This window comes from Camponotus floridanus, unplaced genomic scaffold, assembly GCF_003227725.1.
Source record: "Camponotus floridanus strain SB8 unplaced genomic scaffold, Cflo_v7.5 scaffold18, whole genome shotgun sequence".
Taxonomy (NCBI): Eukaryota; Metazoa; Arthropoda; class Insecta; order Hymenoptera; family Formicidae; genus Camponotus; species Camponotus floridanus.
The window spans coordinates 222,319-239,387 of NW_020229303.1; the positions used below are offsets into that span (position 1 = coordinate 222,319).

General features: G+C 25.3%; 1 protein-coding gene across 9 annotated transcripts in view; it reads right to left on the reverse strand.

Annotated features, from left to right (window-relative positions):
* LOC105255494 (octopamine receptor beta-2R) overlaps positions 1-11,699 on the reverse strand; it is a 50,499-nt gene extending 38,800 nt beyond the window's left edge. For 2 of the 9 annotated variants that reach the window (XR_003122603.1, XR_003122604.1), the window contains exons 1-2: positions 11,611-11,699; positions 10,480-11,058 (exon numbers count right to left, since the gene is read on the reverse strand). The gene's annotated coding sequence lies outside the window, so the exon portion shown is untranslated. The remainder of the gene's footprint in view (positions 1-10,479; positions 11,059-11,610) is intronic. The other 7 variants (XM_011264804.3, XM_020028864.2, XR_003122602.1 and 4 more) reach the window with 6 other exon arrangements.
* Positions 11,700-17,069: the final 5,370 nt, after the last annotated feature.

Genomic DNA, 17,069 nt, shown 5'->3' on the forward strand with positions numbered 1-17,069 from the left:
TATATCATTGTGTGTATATTTTAATGCTATGACAAATACATAACTGTGTGTACATTTTTTGAATTTAATTTTACTATCAAAAATTTATTAAAATCCTTAATATAATCATAATTTCTAGCTTACAAAACATTTTTCTAGAAAACATTTTTCTACAAAACATTTTTCTTTTTGCAGTTATAATTCAAATTACAAATTTATAAATATATTCAATTAAACATTTCAATCAAAAAATCAATTAAACATTTCATCAAAAAAGAAAACAGATTACAAAGTGTTAAAGAAATAATTATTTGTTTATGCTCTTGCATACACTCTATATAAATGCGTAATATTATCGCGCCACTTATATCATTATTCTTCAGACGCAATATTCGCAAGTCTAAAAAACTCTTTGCGTAATAATTAACTTGCAACTTCCCACTAGGAAGTCAATATCCGATACAGCCAATCGAATCATTTCACACTCAAAGAAAATAACGCAATAATAAGGAATTTAAATTACATGATTTGCAAAATATGTGAATTTTATCGAGATACAATTAAATATATTATTTTTCAAGGAAATGCATCGCATTTAAGTATTTTTTATTATGTAGAATATGCTTCGTAATAGATAATTCCACTAGTTAAGTTGCTACATACAAAGCATACCAAACACAAAATCTTATATATATATTACATATATTACATGTATTACATTTATATATATTACAGCTAACTTATGCGATTATTCGTAGATGCAAAAGCGGCCTTATGCGATTTATGCGGATTATGTCATCTCATTGATATCTTGTCTCATTATACTAAAATAATCATTTTATTATCGTTTGTTATCGCAGCATAATTAATTGTTAGAAATTACAAATTCCTCATGTAAATTTAAAATGTATTCCGCAATCAATCGCAATGTTCAGACCTATCAAACAATTACGTAAAACTCAAATAATCAAAAAGTTTTAATTAAGCTATTATTTATATATTAATAATTATTTAATCAAAAAGTTCATAAAACGATACTCAATTGTTATGTACAACACATCCAGTAAATGCGGTAATGTAATCAACAACAAAGTTTAAATACATATATAGCTGCATAATACTTAAAAGTTTATTTTAACTTCATAAAATTTCTGTAATTCTAAATTCATTGCTCTCTGACAACAATAATTTTTTTTATCTAATGCAAACAATAAGAAATTTTTCTTATTAAATTTTGTAACGAAAATTCTCTACTGCAAATCTTGATGGAAAAAATGATAAAATAAAAATAAAGCGCGACGAATATACATATATGTATAAAAATATGTAATATATAAATATTACGAATACGCGAAGTTCATTAAACAATTCTACTGAATAATTACTTAATAATATTTCTTTTTTCAATTCTGGAATTCTTATATCTTGAGCAAAGAAAAGAATTCAACTTACTAAAAATATAAAAAAGCTACAAATTGTAATTAAAACCATTTTTCTTTCGAATATAACATGAGTGTAAAGTGAATATAATTCATAAATGACATAGCCGCGAGGCGGTGTATTTGTACTGAGAGAAAACATCTCTTTTAAAAAGAAAAAAAATATGAATAATATGTTGTGCATGAGTAATATGCGGCATATTTTTTCAAACACGTCGTAATTATCACTGAAAGAATTTCAGAGAAATAGCTTTTCAACTGGTAATCGCACATAAACTGCACGTAAGTCACCATTACATAATTTTTCGAAATTTTCAAATTAATTTATTTTATGAATTTATGTATCTTTTTTATGTATTTATGTATTTATGTATTTATTTCAAATTAATTTATTTTATGAATTTATGTATCAAGTTTTCTTTAAATATAAAAAATAAATATGAACAAATAAAGTTTCTTCTTTTTTTACTTTAAGAATAAGTGAAGAGATTTGAATAAGTAATTTTATGAAATCTCTCTCCAATACAAATTTTCAGTAGAAAGAGTAATACATAATGTAATAATACATAAATGTCTCAAGAAATTAACAATAAAATGATATTTGATATCTACTTTGGAAACGATTTTTTCTTTTTTGTCTGTTTTTTTTAATTTTACAATTTTATTATCAAATAATCTTTGCTGTATCGCTTTATATTGTTATTATTTTGAAATTTAATTTAATTTTCAATATTAAATATTATCGTGATTAAATTATACCTTCAATTTTGATAAAAAAGAAACTGTTCCAATAATTGCTAAACAATACCCTCTTGCTGTCATATTCGAAGATGCCCTATATTGCGTTCTTAACCCCCAAGGTTGCCAAAGTTCGCCGTCTGTAATCCTTGACTGATCCGCAACACGAAGGCGTAATAACGCTATCAGAAGTCTCGTAGAATCGGATGAAATTGAATTTCATGCCACAGAAAATGACGAGCCACAAGAGGGCCACTCTGTCCTCTAGAGCCTAACATGAAATATCAACGACGAGAGATATATCGCTGAAAGAGGATGAAACGAGAGGAGTCGACGTACGAATAAATTTTCCACTTGCTGCGCGCCAAGTTACGGTATTCTTGCATGAGGAAAGAGAGACGAAAGGAATCGCGTAACATACGACATACTTGATCCGCAGGTATTTCTAGAGAATAAAGACGTTCCTGTGCAGTATGGACATTACATGTTTTTCTTTATATACAGTATCACCAAGCGAAGAGATATTGTGGGCGTACTTCCTTGATGCTTTTTAAGAATGTTGATGGATATTGTTATCTCAATGTTTAAAAGAATAATATAATTGTCAAATTTGTATTAAATAAAGAAAGAAACAACGGAAGTCTTCGAATTTTTTTCTATACATTAAACCTCTTGTATTTTATTATATTTTTAAATATTTCTTTATAGAATTTATATAATATTATTTTTTTACAATTTCTGTGATATTCATTATTATATATATTTTCTTCACACTTTTAATTTTGTGATAAATTAAAGTACAAAACTTATCACCAATAATAATCATAAATTTTATATTTTAATTTTATATTTTAAAGAACATATGTATAATAAACAATTAATTATTTATTTTTACAATTATATTATAATATTTAATTCTGTCCAACAATTTGCATTATTTTTACGTAGTGCAAACGCGTTAAAAATGCATTATAGTGCCTTAAAATACAAATATTGACAATTACAACATAACTTCTATTATAGCAAACATAAGGTAAGTTCAACATTTGCATAATGCGAGCTTAGTAACGTCATGTATCATATAATATATATATATGCAGAAAGCATTTTCACAGAATGCAGGAGCATAAAATACACATTTGAAATTTGCCTTATTTATTTTTGAATAGTGATCTTGTCTTATTTATTTCCTGTCTGAATCCTGTCGTAGATTATATGGAGATCACAGAATTTTTTTCATATTATCATTTACTGAAAATAGTCCGAAAGGGAACAGAAACGTTTAATTAAAGGATGTTTTTATGAAGATATTCACGCTCTGTTTTTTGCGCTTGACTCTCATTAGCCCATTTTTTTCTCATTTTTACATTAGGAATTGTCTATTGCTCTTTTAATACACGTATTAAAAAGAAGAAGTCCGTCTAGATCCATTCACATGTAGGCATTATACTTATACATGCAGTATATATTCTGCATTTTCATGAATTCTTTAAAAATATATAATATAGTGTTAATATGCTGATATCTTTTGTTAAATAAAAGAAAACTTGTATAACATATTTTCAATGATAAATATTTATGTATTTGCGTAAAATATTTTTACTTGTGTATAAATTGTATGTAAAAAAATGAAATTAATTAGTAATTGATGAAATTAATAACATAATTGATATTATAATTAATAAAATGAATAAATTTACTATTTCTCAAACATAGGATTTATCAATGCTATACAGTAATTATTAGATATTTTTGTAAAATAGTTATTAGACATCTTCGATCGAAAACATTATATATATATATATATATATATATATATATATATATTCATAAATTATGACTGATTGTTAATAAATATTTAATCTAGAATATATTTATATATATTTTATGTCTTCATTTAAATGATTTCGAGATTATTTATACGAAATATTAATAGTATTTAAGTGTAATATTATTAGTGTTTAATCATTCAAAAATGATTGTTCCATTATTTCGAAAATTTCTTTATTGAATAATTGTTTCTAATAATGCCTATTAATTCTTATAAGAGATTCTAATAAAATTTCTCTCTCTCTTTCTCTCTCTCTCTCTCTCTCTCTCTCTCTCTCTCTCTCTCTCTCTCTCTCTCTCTCTTTCTCTCTCTCATTATGGAAGTTAAAGTCATTTTTTCGATTGAAATAGCAAGCCATAGGAATAAAATCGCATCTCTTTGTTGGATAGAAAACCGATAACGAACAAGTTTTGTTAGAGAGGTTTCATAAACAATGGATCATTGTAATGCTCTTGCTCTTTGTTATCGCCTCTGGCACAGCCGATAAGGTTGATCACAATGTCTGTCGACCCTCATGTTAGCGAAAATGAGAAAAGTCGTAATTTAAACAAGTTGTGGTTCGATTATAAAAGACTTAAGCTATATCGTTGTTTTCTGATTATAACAAAAAATAACATTAGACCCATTTCGCAACTTATTAAGAAATATTTTGCCTAAATATTGTTTTTCGATTGTGAAAATTAATTCGTCTATTTAAAAATCGTTACAAATTTAAATAAATTATAAGATTTCTGAGATTTATTCAAATTATGAATTTCCACTTCATGTGTTGTTTCATGTATTTCCTATCGTGAATTTTATTGCAAATTCTATAAATAGTATAAAAAAGTATTTACACATATTATAATTATAAAATATCTATTCTCTCTATAAAGATAATAAAAAATTCCTGTAAAAAAGCCTTTCTTAAAAGATGCATTAAATACATAAACAAATATATAAATTTAAAATTGATTTTAAGTAATTTATGGTTTATTAAATCATACTTAATATACAAAACATATTTGATTATAGTTAATATGAAACATATTTTATACAATCTACAATTTAGAAAAAAAATACACAACTCTTTCTCTCTCTCTCTCTCTCTCTCTCTCTCATTATCTTTTATTATTTTTTCTGTTTTTTTCTTTTTGCAAAATTTGATATACTTATTAAAATTATATCAAGTGTATAGCATATAGTATTTACAAGTATTTTACAAGTAAAAGAATCATATAGAAAGTGAGCTTTAATATGTATAGTTTTTAATTATATAAAAAAGATAAATATTATTATTACTGTCGATATATATATAATACGATTGCAAAATAATATACATGAACGATGAAATGGAACCTGTACGCATCTCTCATCGTACGCTTGACTTTCTAATAGCCGCGCTTTCCACTAAAGCATTCCTCTTAATGCAATATCATGGAGCTTTGTACCTCATAGTACTCAATAATTAAATTCCCTATAAACTTCGACATACATGTATAATACATAAATTCAGAAATTTCTACATATACATGCATTATAAATATATTAAATATTAATTTATTATTAATAAAACAATGTCATGTTAATGAAGAATCCAATGAAACAAAAAGCAATAGATAAAACAGAAATTTTCAAACTTTTCATACAAAAAGTAAACTGTTAAAAATTGTGTGCACTAATAATGCTCAATTATACTATTTACTAATTGTAAGATAATGCTTCATAATGTTCATTATAAAACAAATAGCAAAAATGTCCACAATTTTACAACTCAAAAAAAGATCGTTCTCTTAATGCTCACTAATATCGTATAATGTTATATAATAGTACTCAAACAATCCGGTTACTAACATTACTATAAAATATTTAATATAATTAGCCCAGTAAAATATCCGTATAACACTTAAATACCACTAATAATGTCCAATGCTTAACAATAATCATTCTTTTCTTGTAATGTCCACCAAACTAAAATAATGCCTACTAATGTTTTAATCTATACATCACAATGTTCGTAGCGCGAAAATCCTTCAGATCTGCATTATTATATCTTATAGTAAACACCAAAATAGAAAAATTTAACTTTTTTTAAATTTCTAAACATTGCACGAAAAGAAAAATAAAAAATTTATGATTATGATGATAGTTACATAATTAACTTTGCACTCGTAATATAATTTAAATATAGTGGAAATCCAGGCAGCTGAGAGCAAATATACAAGTGCAAAGACTCATCACACGCATTATAAAATACAATAAAAAATATAACGCTGAGAATCACAAATGTTACACAAAGTGTTACATTAAAAATTATATTAATTCATGTACAAAGAAAGTATCATTGTTGACGATATATATATTTTTAAAATGTATTTTGTATAAATTTTAATATGATATTTAATATGATATTGATTAAATATATTTTAATGCCACTATAACGTAGAAACGGATTTGCACTATCATTTTTATATTAAATTAAACGTCAAGATTAATTTTGATAATTTTGAGAGACTGTAAATATTGAGTAAAGTATTTTTCTGTTTCGAAAGAGAAATAAAAATGTTCTATTAGAAATCTGAATAAGAGAATGATCGAATAATTAAATTGGGATTAGCGCATATAAAACATTGGAGATAAAGTATATAAAAAAGAAATCTTGGAACATAACATAAATCCTATTGTATTGTTTTAGTCTTGAAGTTAAAATATGCTTAAAGTTGGAAACCTTCATTTTTACACATTTGTTATAAAACGAAGAAAATTCACAACATTTAAAAACATATGACTTTTTTATTTTATAATTTAATTAATTGAATTAAATAGCGTTTAATTCAATAAGTTAAAATAAAGCTAAAACTTACATATATCTAATGTCTTCAACAGGCACTAAAACATCAATTACTTAATAAAAGTTGTTCAATTTAATGAGATTTACCATTCGTTTAAGTTTATCACAAATGTCCTATATTATTGTTATTTCAAGCATTGTTAAAAGCTTGTAGTGCGGATGATCGTTTAATTAATACTCCTCTGCGAACTGGCGAACCGAATTCGAACTGACTATTGATGTTCAATCACAATTCTTTTTAATGAACTCTTCGATATAATGAATAACGGTACAATTAATGTCCGATTGATTTTATTTATTTTTATTTATATTTATTCACGATTTACGCATACCTATATATCTTCAAGAAACATTACATAAATCCGTAAAAACGTAAATATAGCATCGTACAAAATAAATATTAATGTAGAACCATAACAAATATTATAAAATCGGTACATAATTAATCAATTTCAAAATACATTCATAATATTCAACATTGCTGTGCGATATTGCTTGTAAAATTTGTTGAAGTTGATTATTTGAATACTGTTTCAATTGCTGGATTATTACTAAAGATTTTATCTTTTAATAACTTTACTTTCCGAAAAAAAAATATCAAAATTTACATTTTTTTATAATGTAAATTGAAACTATACATTATGTAAATTAGTACATATAATAGTTGTCAAAATTGATGATTAATTTACAAAAAGAAATATTTGTTAAATTAAAGACAAAAATTGCTTAATAATTATAAAAATTGATTGCAAATATCGAGCAATTTTTTTCTCTTTCTGTGTGTGTGTGTGTGTGTGTAAATATTAAGTTAATCTTTCTAAAGTAATAATGAAGGATATTTATAAAAAAAGCTTACTATAAAATTTCAGAATTTCAAATTTTGCTCTTCTAAACTATTATTAAATATTGTCTTTTAATTATCCTCAATAATTATATGATTAATTAAATAATTATTTAATTATTTTCTATTTTTAGGAATTTATCTTGAAATAATTAATCCATTAAAAAATTACAATTGTATTTTATTAGACTACTATAAAAAATAAGATAAAAAATAAGACAGGATTTTCTTTTATAATTATTTCTTCATCTCTTAATGGTAGATTAATACGCGCCTTTCATTTACCATAACGTTAATTAATTAACTAGTCATAGTTTCGCTAACGCAAAGATGTAATTTATTGGAAACTGCTTTGTGGCATTGTGATCCCTCGTTTACCTTAGCCTACCTTTTTATAATTGATATTGCGATGACTATTGTAATATCGAAATATGTGGTGTATAATTTCTAAATAATATGTAATTATAATTAATAATATATTACATTAAAAATATTATAATTGTGAATGTTGTAATTATTGTTGTAATTATTTCTTTTATAATATTAATATTAATGACAAAATACAAATATACACACACACACACACACACACACATATATATATATATATAATAAATTTTTAATTTAAAGCTCTTTTTAATACACACAGATTTTTTCCATGTAACCTATTATCAATGAATAGGATGATGCAAATCATTAAAGAACTTCTTGAGAGAGAGAGAGAGGGAGAGAGAGAGAGAGAGAGAAGAAGGAAGAGAGAGAGAAATGATACTTATTTCAATATCAAAGCATTAATATTTAAAAAATATTTACGAGATAGAAACTAAATTTTACGAAAATAAATAAATGATATAATTGTTGTTAAAAACTACTTGATACTAAAAACTACAAGCAAATTTGAAATATTTTTAATATATATAAGTAATTACATTAAATATAAATTCTGCAATTACGTATGTTTGTATTTTCAATGTAAGAGTTATAATTGTAATATAAACTTAAATAAAAATGAAAGGATTAAAAGATACACATATAAAAAAATTTTTATATTATGTGTTTTCATAATTTATAACTTTATATTATGTGTTTCATAATTTATAACTCATACAACCGTATATTACAAAACACGAATCTTTCCAAAAAACGTAGATTAATTTGTAAATAAAATAATTTATTAAGATTTTCTCGCGACATAAATGTCTGACTAAACTCGAAAATGTAAATTTTATTATTATTTCTACCGAAAATTTCTCAAAGGACAACACGATTGAATATATAACATAATATACATATATATACATGTTATGTAACTAATATGCGACAGGTGTGTGCTGCTGTTTTAAGATTGCATTTGTAAACACACTTGATAGATATTTTAATGACAAATTTCACAAATAACACCATCAAAAATAACTAAGAAATCAAAAATAAAGTTCATGAATAATATAGTGCATATTAACACGTATGAATTTGTAATTAAATTCAAAGCTTGCCAAATTAATTTTAAGTCATCAATATGATTTGAAGGAATATACATATATATGTGTATATATATATATATATATATATATATATATATATATATATTATTATACTCATATTATACTCATATTTTTTATTTTATTCACACTTTTTATTTTATTCGTCACTTATTTTGTGTATTGATTCAATTCCAATATAAATGTTAAATTTATAAATGATCTTTGCTATACGTGGACAGAAAATTCGCATAGTGCATGTCGATGATACTGCATCGAAAGCCGCAAACGAAATATAGCGCAAGCGCACGCGGACAAATAGCCGCAAATACTTATTTCTCATGTCACGCGAAGCAATACCGTGCGACACGATAGGATCTCATTTGCTAAATATAATTTTCTCGCTTCGCATATGCAACCTCGCTAAGCTAGTAAACAAAATCAGTTTGTCGACACGACAAGTGAAACAACAGATGTACGTAGAAATTTGTTAACAACCTTGAACGCAAGCCACTTATATGTGGTTTTTTTTTAAACAAATTTATAATTAACAACATATTACACAAGTAAAATATTGCAAAATTTTACCGTTTTAAAAAGTAATAATATTCTTATAAAATTCACATTTAATTCATATAACTTTGGGAATTTATTTTTCCATAAAATTTTAATTGTTTTAAAACTGATGATGTTATATGAGCGTGAAAATAAATGTTATAAAATTTTTGCAAATGATAAGAAATATTAAACATGAAATTATGTTATGTAAATTTAAGTTAAATTTTCGAAATATTCATTTTAAATGAATTGGATCTATTTAACATTAATAATTGAACATATAACATATTTTTAAAGCTTATAGTAAAATATTTGTCTTATCAATCTATTTTAATAATTGTCTTATCAATCTATTTTAATATTTGTCTTATCAATCTATTTTAATAATTAATTTATCGTATTTATTTCCTTCAAAATTATATTGATATTGAAGCTTTGTGACTCATAGTATTTAACGATTATTTAAGTTCCGCGTGATTTATATAACAACTCGTTTATACCATTTTAGATGTTATTATAAATTATAAAACGATGAAACGATTAAAATGTAAACGATGTATGACGACAATCTTACACAAGAACATTTTTTATCCTTATATCTCACAAGAAAAAATTGTGAAAAAATATATTAAAATATATGAATTAGATAAGAAGAGAATGATTCTTCAAGATATTTTCATTTTTTTCAATTGAAAATGATCATGTATGCATCAAAAAATATCACATATCATTGTATAATTATGAGATAGCATAATTATAATGTAATAATATTGCAGAAAACTTACGTAAATTGGTCCTCCATGCAATGATCCTCGTGTATGATTTCTGATCTCTTGTAATTTTCAATAAAATTGTCGTTGCCAAGCACAAAGCACGTTCTCACAAAATGCACTTGCACTTGTCGCCACTTGCGCACGTGCACCGTAAACGTTATCACGATTAATCACTGCATTATCACGGCACGTCGCTCATCAAATCGCATATATCGACAGCACACGATGACTTTCTACGACAAAATCGAACCGTCCAGTGTAACTCTTCAATCGTACAACTCCTGTCGAGGAGCATTTTCGGATTTTTACGTCAATTTTTGAGACTTGCTACTCCACAATACTAACAATCACAAAAAATCCATAGAGTCTTTACTCGATTTCAATCAAACATAAAAAGAAATTCGACGTGATTAAAAATAGATTTGTATATTCGTACACTGGTTTCAAATTAAATGATGCAGAAATTGCCGATGACACATTTTAGCTTTCCAACGTCCTCTGATTCTGTTATTAAAATCTGTATAATTCGAAGGAACTTGTACAAAAAAGTCAGCGCTTCTTTTTTTTCTCACACATTAGAATAAAAGCAACCTGACAAAATTAAATATAAATCGATCAATTTTATTAGATATTCGCGAGATGAAAATTGGAAAGATTCGCTGCGTTGTCGTACGTGAGAGTCCGAGCTCCTAGTGAACCGGCGCAAGCTCCGAACCTGGAGCTTCGACCCTCCAAGTCGATTTCGCGTTTATCTCTTTCTATCATTCTCTATTCTCTTTCTCTTTTTCTCTCTTCCCTTTTTCATAAAGAAAACAAATTTTGATTCACGAATTCGGTTTTCCTCGGCTAATAAGCCGAGGAATGAGAGAGAGAGAGGGAGAGAAAAAAAGAGAGAGATGGAGAAAGAAATCTCGTCACTTCTCTCTTTATAGAAGGACCATGATAATTTTCTTAAAGAACAGTGACTTAATCAGAATGAAACGAGATCGAAAAAGAGAAAAAAAGATAGAAAAAAAAGAAAATAATGTACATATATGATAGGAAAAGGGAGATAAAGATGTAAGGTGAAAGATGAGAAAAAGTAGAGACGAGCGAAGGAAACAGAAAGAAAGAAAAAAGAGAAAAATCGTAGCACACACGTACTCGACAAAGCTCGCAGCGTGGCGGGTCGACCGCGACTGAATCGTTGTCGAGGCGACTGGGGTCGAGCTTGAATGAGCGAGCATACCTCGGGCTAGTGAGTGGGAGAGAGAGGGAGTTGGACGCCGAGCACAAGGGACGAGGATAGAGGGGTAGATGTACAGCGTCGAGGGAGAATTTAAGCTACGACCAATACCACCAGAAATTTTCAAAGACCTGTGCCAGCCTTTAAAGGGATCGCGCTTTTTCGGAATGACAGCTTTAAGGTGGCTTCTTGAACGTCGTATTCAATCGTTACGTTTCGAATCGAAATATCAACTAGAATTATTTCTTTTTTATTGTCAGAAAGAAATTACCGCATAGTAGGTTTTGCGTCGTATTTTTTATAACAAGATTATACATGTGACGGATATCTGTAAAAATAATATATAAGAAAAATGTTTTAGCAATTAATAACTTTTTTAATTAATTCAAATTAAAAAATTACACATAAAAATTTGCAATAATTTTAATATTGTTTTATATTGTTTAAGATGCTTAAATTTTTATTAGTTACAACATTTTAAAAAATGACACCAATGTATTTATACAACTTGAAACATAAATTACAGGAAGACCATATTTTTGAAATTAACATTTTTGACATAACAGAAATAGCATTGATTTTTATAGGCATTGTATTAGACAAATCTAATAATAATTTCTACATTGAATTTACAAACGTACTGTTGTAATTTTATAAAACTTTATTTTGTTTATCAATTATATATAGACTGCTTATATTATTATTATTATATTTTATTATTTTATTACTTTATTATTATTTTTTAATTTATGTTTCTAATTTGGTTAATGTATTTCTTTTGAGTGCCCAGCATTAATTCTTTGGTCTTAAGTTTAAATGCAAGCACATGCATGGACATAAATTAATTTATTTTATCTGATCATTTATATTTGATAAATTATATCAGTTATATTATAACTTAAACATTAATTTAACTTTTTCAGTAAACAAACAAGTCATCTTTGTGAATATATACAAGATTATATGATGTATGTGTGTGTGTGCGCGCGCGTGTACATATGTGTATACATATGTACGTATGTTACATTACAGTTCTACATGATTTTAGTATGTATTATATATGTTTATATATTCTAATATAAATATATATACTTAATATTTTTAACATATATATTATTGTTTAATTTCCTCAATTTAAATAAAAGCTAGGAAGGAAGAAAGAAAAAGAGAAAAAAGAAAGGAAGAATATAAAAGTAAATATTTAAAAAATGATTAAAAGTTTTGCAAACAAAATATCAATATTACAAGTTTTATAAATTATAAGTTTTCGGTTGCACATAAAAGAATTATATAAATAAAAAGACGAATACATAGAACAATCTTTGTAAATATAAAAAAAAGATATAGTAAAATAATCTTTGCATATTGTGTATGCAATCTATAAAAGTAAATAAGTCCTTTGTTAAAATTTTCCATAACTTAGACAAGCTTAATTTTTTAATTCATTCAAGTATTTTTACTCAAAATGTAATAATTATTATATTTTAATTTTTTTCTAATCTCTTTTATTTAAAAAAACTTTAATATTTAAGAATTACAACAATTATGAAATTGATGAAGTGAATGCAAACATTATATTTATTGCATTTGTTTTTACTTTTCATAAGATATCGTAATGTGACAGCAGATTCTTAATTACATTCATAATTAGTATATAATTATATAGTATATAATTATATATTATATAATTTATAATATCTAATTATTGTTCGATTAAAGCGACCAGCACTCGAGGGCAACGACCAATTCTAATCAATATCTTGTGCAAATACGAAGCAATACATAGATCGAGAATGTTCGATCCAATACAAAGAATAGAAAAAAAGGTGCTTTTTTTACGAGTTATATACTACCGATGGGGATATCGGAATCTATTGGATGGAAATCGAAATTGCAATTTATTTCACTCAGCGTGAGAAGAATATCTCTTGAAATGTGATTGCGGCAGCTGTGCACTTAATATTAGATGTCACTTAGCTACGGAATTAACTCCTGACAAAATTTTGCTTGTATATTATATAGGCAAATGATCAATATGATAAGAAATACAGTCAAAATTATATAATACTTTATCAATAATTTTAATGAAATTAAAATTAAAATAAAAAGTTTTAATTGTTATGTAGGAATAAATCAAAAGATTTTCTCTCTTCTTCTTTTTATTACAAATATAATAATCATTATATATAATGCATTTGCAAGTTTAAAACTTAGTTTTATCATAATTTAAGTTTGAAACGCTTTGTCGCAAAGATATTTTATTATACAAAATCAATATTAAAAAATCTATGAAAACATAGTAATCTATATAAAATACTGTTTAAAATCGGTTATTCTACAAAAAAGATTTGACAGGAATGGCGGAAGCATTTAATCGATACTTTATCAATGACTTGTCGTAGTATCAAATCGTTTTGACATAATATATTGGCCGCTTTTAGATTCTCTGAACATCCGCAGCTGCACCGTATGGCATTCAATAGTGAGCCGAATATTGACATCTCGGCCAAGAAATGAGAAATGTAATTGAAATGCAAACAATAGATAGGTACAATAAATAGGTAACGTCCACTTATAATCAACTACATTGGCAGTCATGCAGTGCACGTTTTCATCTTATCATTTACATTATATATTTATTTCAATGCACATGCTCTCAATCGCATAGATTTTTGTCAAATTTAAATACATACACAATAAATAATACCAATTTAAATACATCAAAATAGGATTTTTTCATATTGTTTTTGATGTTAATATCAACGGACAAAATTATAAAAAAAACATATGTATAAATTTAGATATCTGATTATTATTATTGTAACTCCATATATTAACATTTTATAATGATTTTATCATATATAATATGAAATCAAAACTAAACATTTAAACATTTTATGAAATATTTCAACAAATTTTTATTGTATATATTTTAACGATCTTCGTAATTTTTAAGATAATCGAAATTTTTATATAATATAGGCAATTTTATTTTAAAAAATTTCTTTACATTTCTAAACTTTATATACAGTTTATTTCTAGACTTAAATATGGCCTCTATAATATAAGGAAAAATAAACTTTTCAAATCAATTACGTTAATTACTTTATTGCAATGTAAAATAATTATTGTATGCTATATATATAAATAGAAAAAAATTAGAAAACATTGTTTAGTAAATATATTAATTAATTAATTTTTTGTTAATATAGCATAAGTCTATACCATTTATAATCTTTTAATTTAAGAATATATGGTAAATAATTTAAAAATATATAGTAAAGAAAAATCTTGAAATATAAAATACTACCGGCTTGTTTAGTTTATTTAGCTTTTATTGATTGCATTATTTGTATTTATTTGTACTTTTTTCACTAACAAATAAAACACACCTTGTTTATGTGAAATTGTATGCTTGAAAATAAATACATTGTGCTATCAAATAGGATGTATATGTGACACATAAGAGCAATGAACTGTAACGGATTTAATACATGATCGTGACAATATAATAATCTGTTATTCTAAAAGTAAATAGGCCAGCTGATTAATTATAGATTATTGTCAAATGTAACATATAGAATTTATATAGAATTAAAGGTTTTGTGCAATTTGTACAATCCTACTGTACTTTATTAGGAGCTAGATATTATATAATATTTATTCTATCAAACACAATAAATGTTACAAAATATATTTCACACAATTCGATTATACTTCATATCTCATTAACATATAATATAATGTAAATTACAAAAAGCCAATATCCGCAGCGTGTTGTTTCATATTGACTTTATTGCATCATGCAATATATGATTAATCTATATTTTCATAATGTAAATGTTACAGGAATTCCCTATGGCATCGCTTAATTCCATTAACGCAACATAATTTTGTTTGATTTAGAATTTTAAATTTAGATTAGTCTTAACTAATATGATTAATAAGTGTATTTTAATAAATCAGAGATTGTCTGATATTTAATCTGATATGTAATATATTTAACATTATGATATAAATTACAGATATAGTAGATATTACAGATATGAGCCACAGATTAAAGTGATTAACTCTTTTTGAATATTTTAAAATTTTAGTGCCAAAGCTTGATTGATCAATATCATATTTCAATTTTTTTCATACAAAAAGAAAAAACGTTTTTTAAAATTAATTACTGCAGGCGATATATTATCATTATTTAAAGTTCTAAATAAATATTTGCATAAATTATTGTGGTCGACTAAATCTTTAATATATTTTACATGAAATAATCGAGCATGTTAAGATCTGATGACCGCTAAATGATTTGGGTTACTTCGATTCATTCGTCTGTCCGGATAATACGTGTTTAAAAATTCGCGTACTTGACAGAAATACGCAGGAACCCCATTATATTAAAAAATATATCCTGTTTTTACGCGGAGAGAAACATCTGCGAGAAGAACAGGTAATTCGTTTTGGAGAAAATTTGCGTATATTTCAGAATTTTTGGATCATTTGTTATATTAAAAGACCTTTTAAAATTGTCTTGAAAAACTCTTTATGAATTGGTACATTTAATATGAATGCAATGTGCCTATCTATACTATTTTTTGATACATATTTCATAGGTAGAAGCTATTCTGATGTACGATGGAAATTCTGCGAATATGTAACTCTCTGCTTTCTGCAGTTTTAAAGGAGCACACACATTACATTGTAGTAAAAATATACATTGTAACGTTTCGATCTGGAAAAGTTGAGTCATTTTCCAATGAGGTCGCAATGTCGTCCGCCATTATGTCTTGATGAAATATAAATGGGGCCATGGTCGAGGAAAAAGAGTTTAATACCGACAACATAAAACTAATCATATGACATTTATATAATAAAATTGTTCTTATAATATTGCAATTTTATGCATTTCTATCGAAAAAATTATTCTTAATGCAATTTATTAATAAGATAATATATTTTAAGAAGAGCTAGGATAACTAAAGTATATATAATGACACAATTATTTTTACAAAAAATATATTTCCGTATCATAAAAATTATATAAATCCATTTTATTCCGATCACATTCTTATTTATATTACAGTTTAAAATATTTCAATCTTAGTGTGCAGATCTTTGTATGCGTGAATTTAAAAGAATCGTATATTATTAAGAGAAAGTGAAATAATTTTTAAAGTTGTATAATTTAGCATATATATAAGGTTTTTAATTTTTAAGTTTTAATTTTTATTTTTTTACAAACATACACACGTTTTGATAATGCAATAATGCAAAAAATATACTTACAGATAAATTAGATTTAATAAAAAGTACTGAAATGTTTGTTCCATTTTTAAATGTCATTGATTTTAAAAGATTTTTGTTAGTACATTTTATAAGA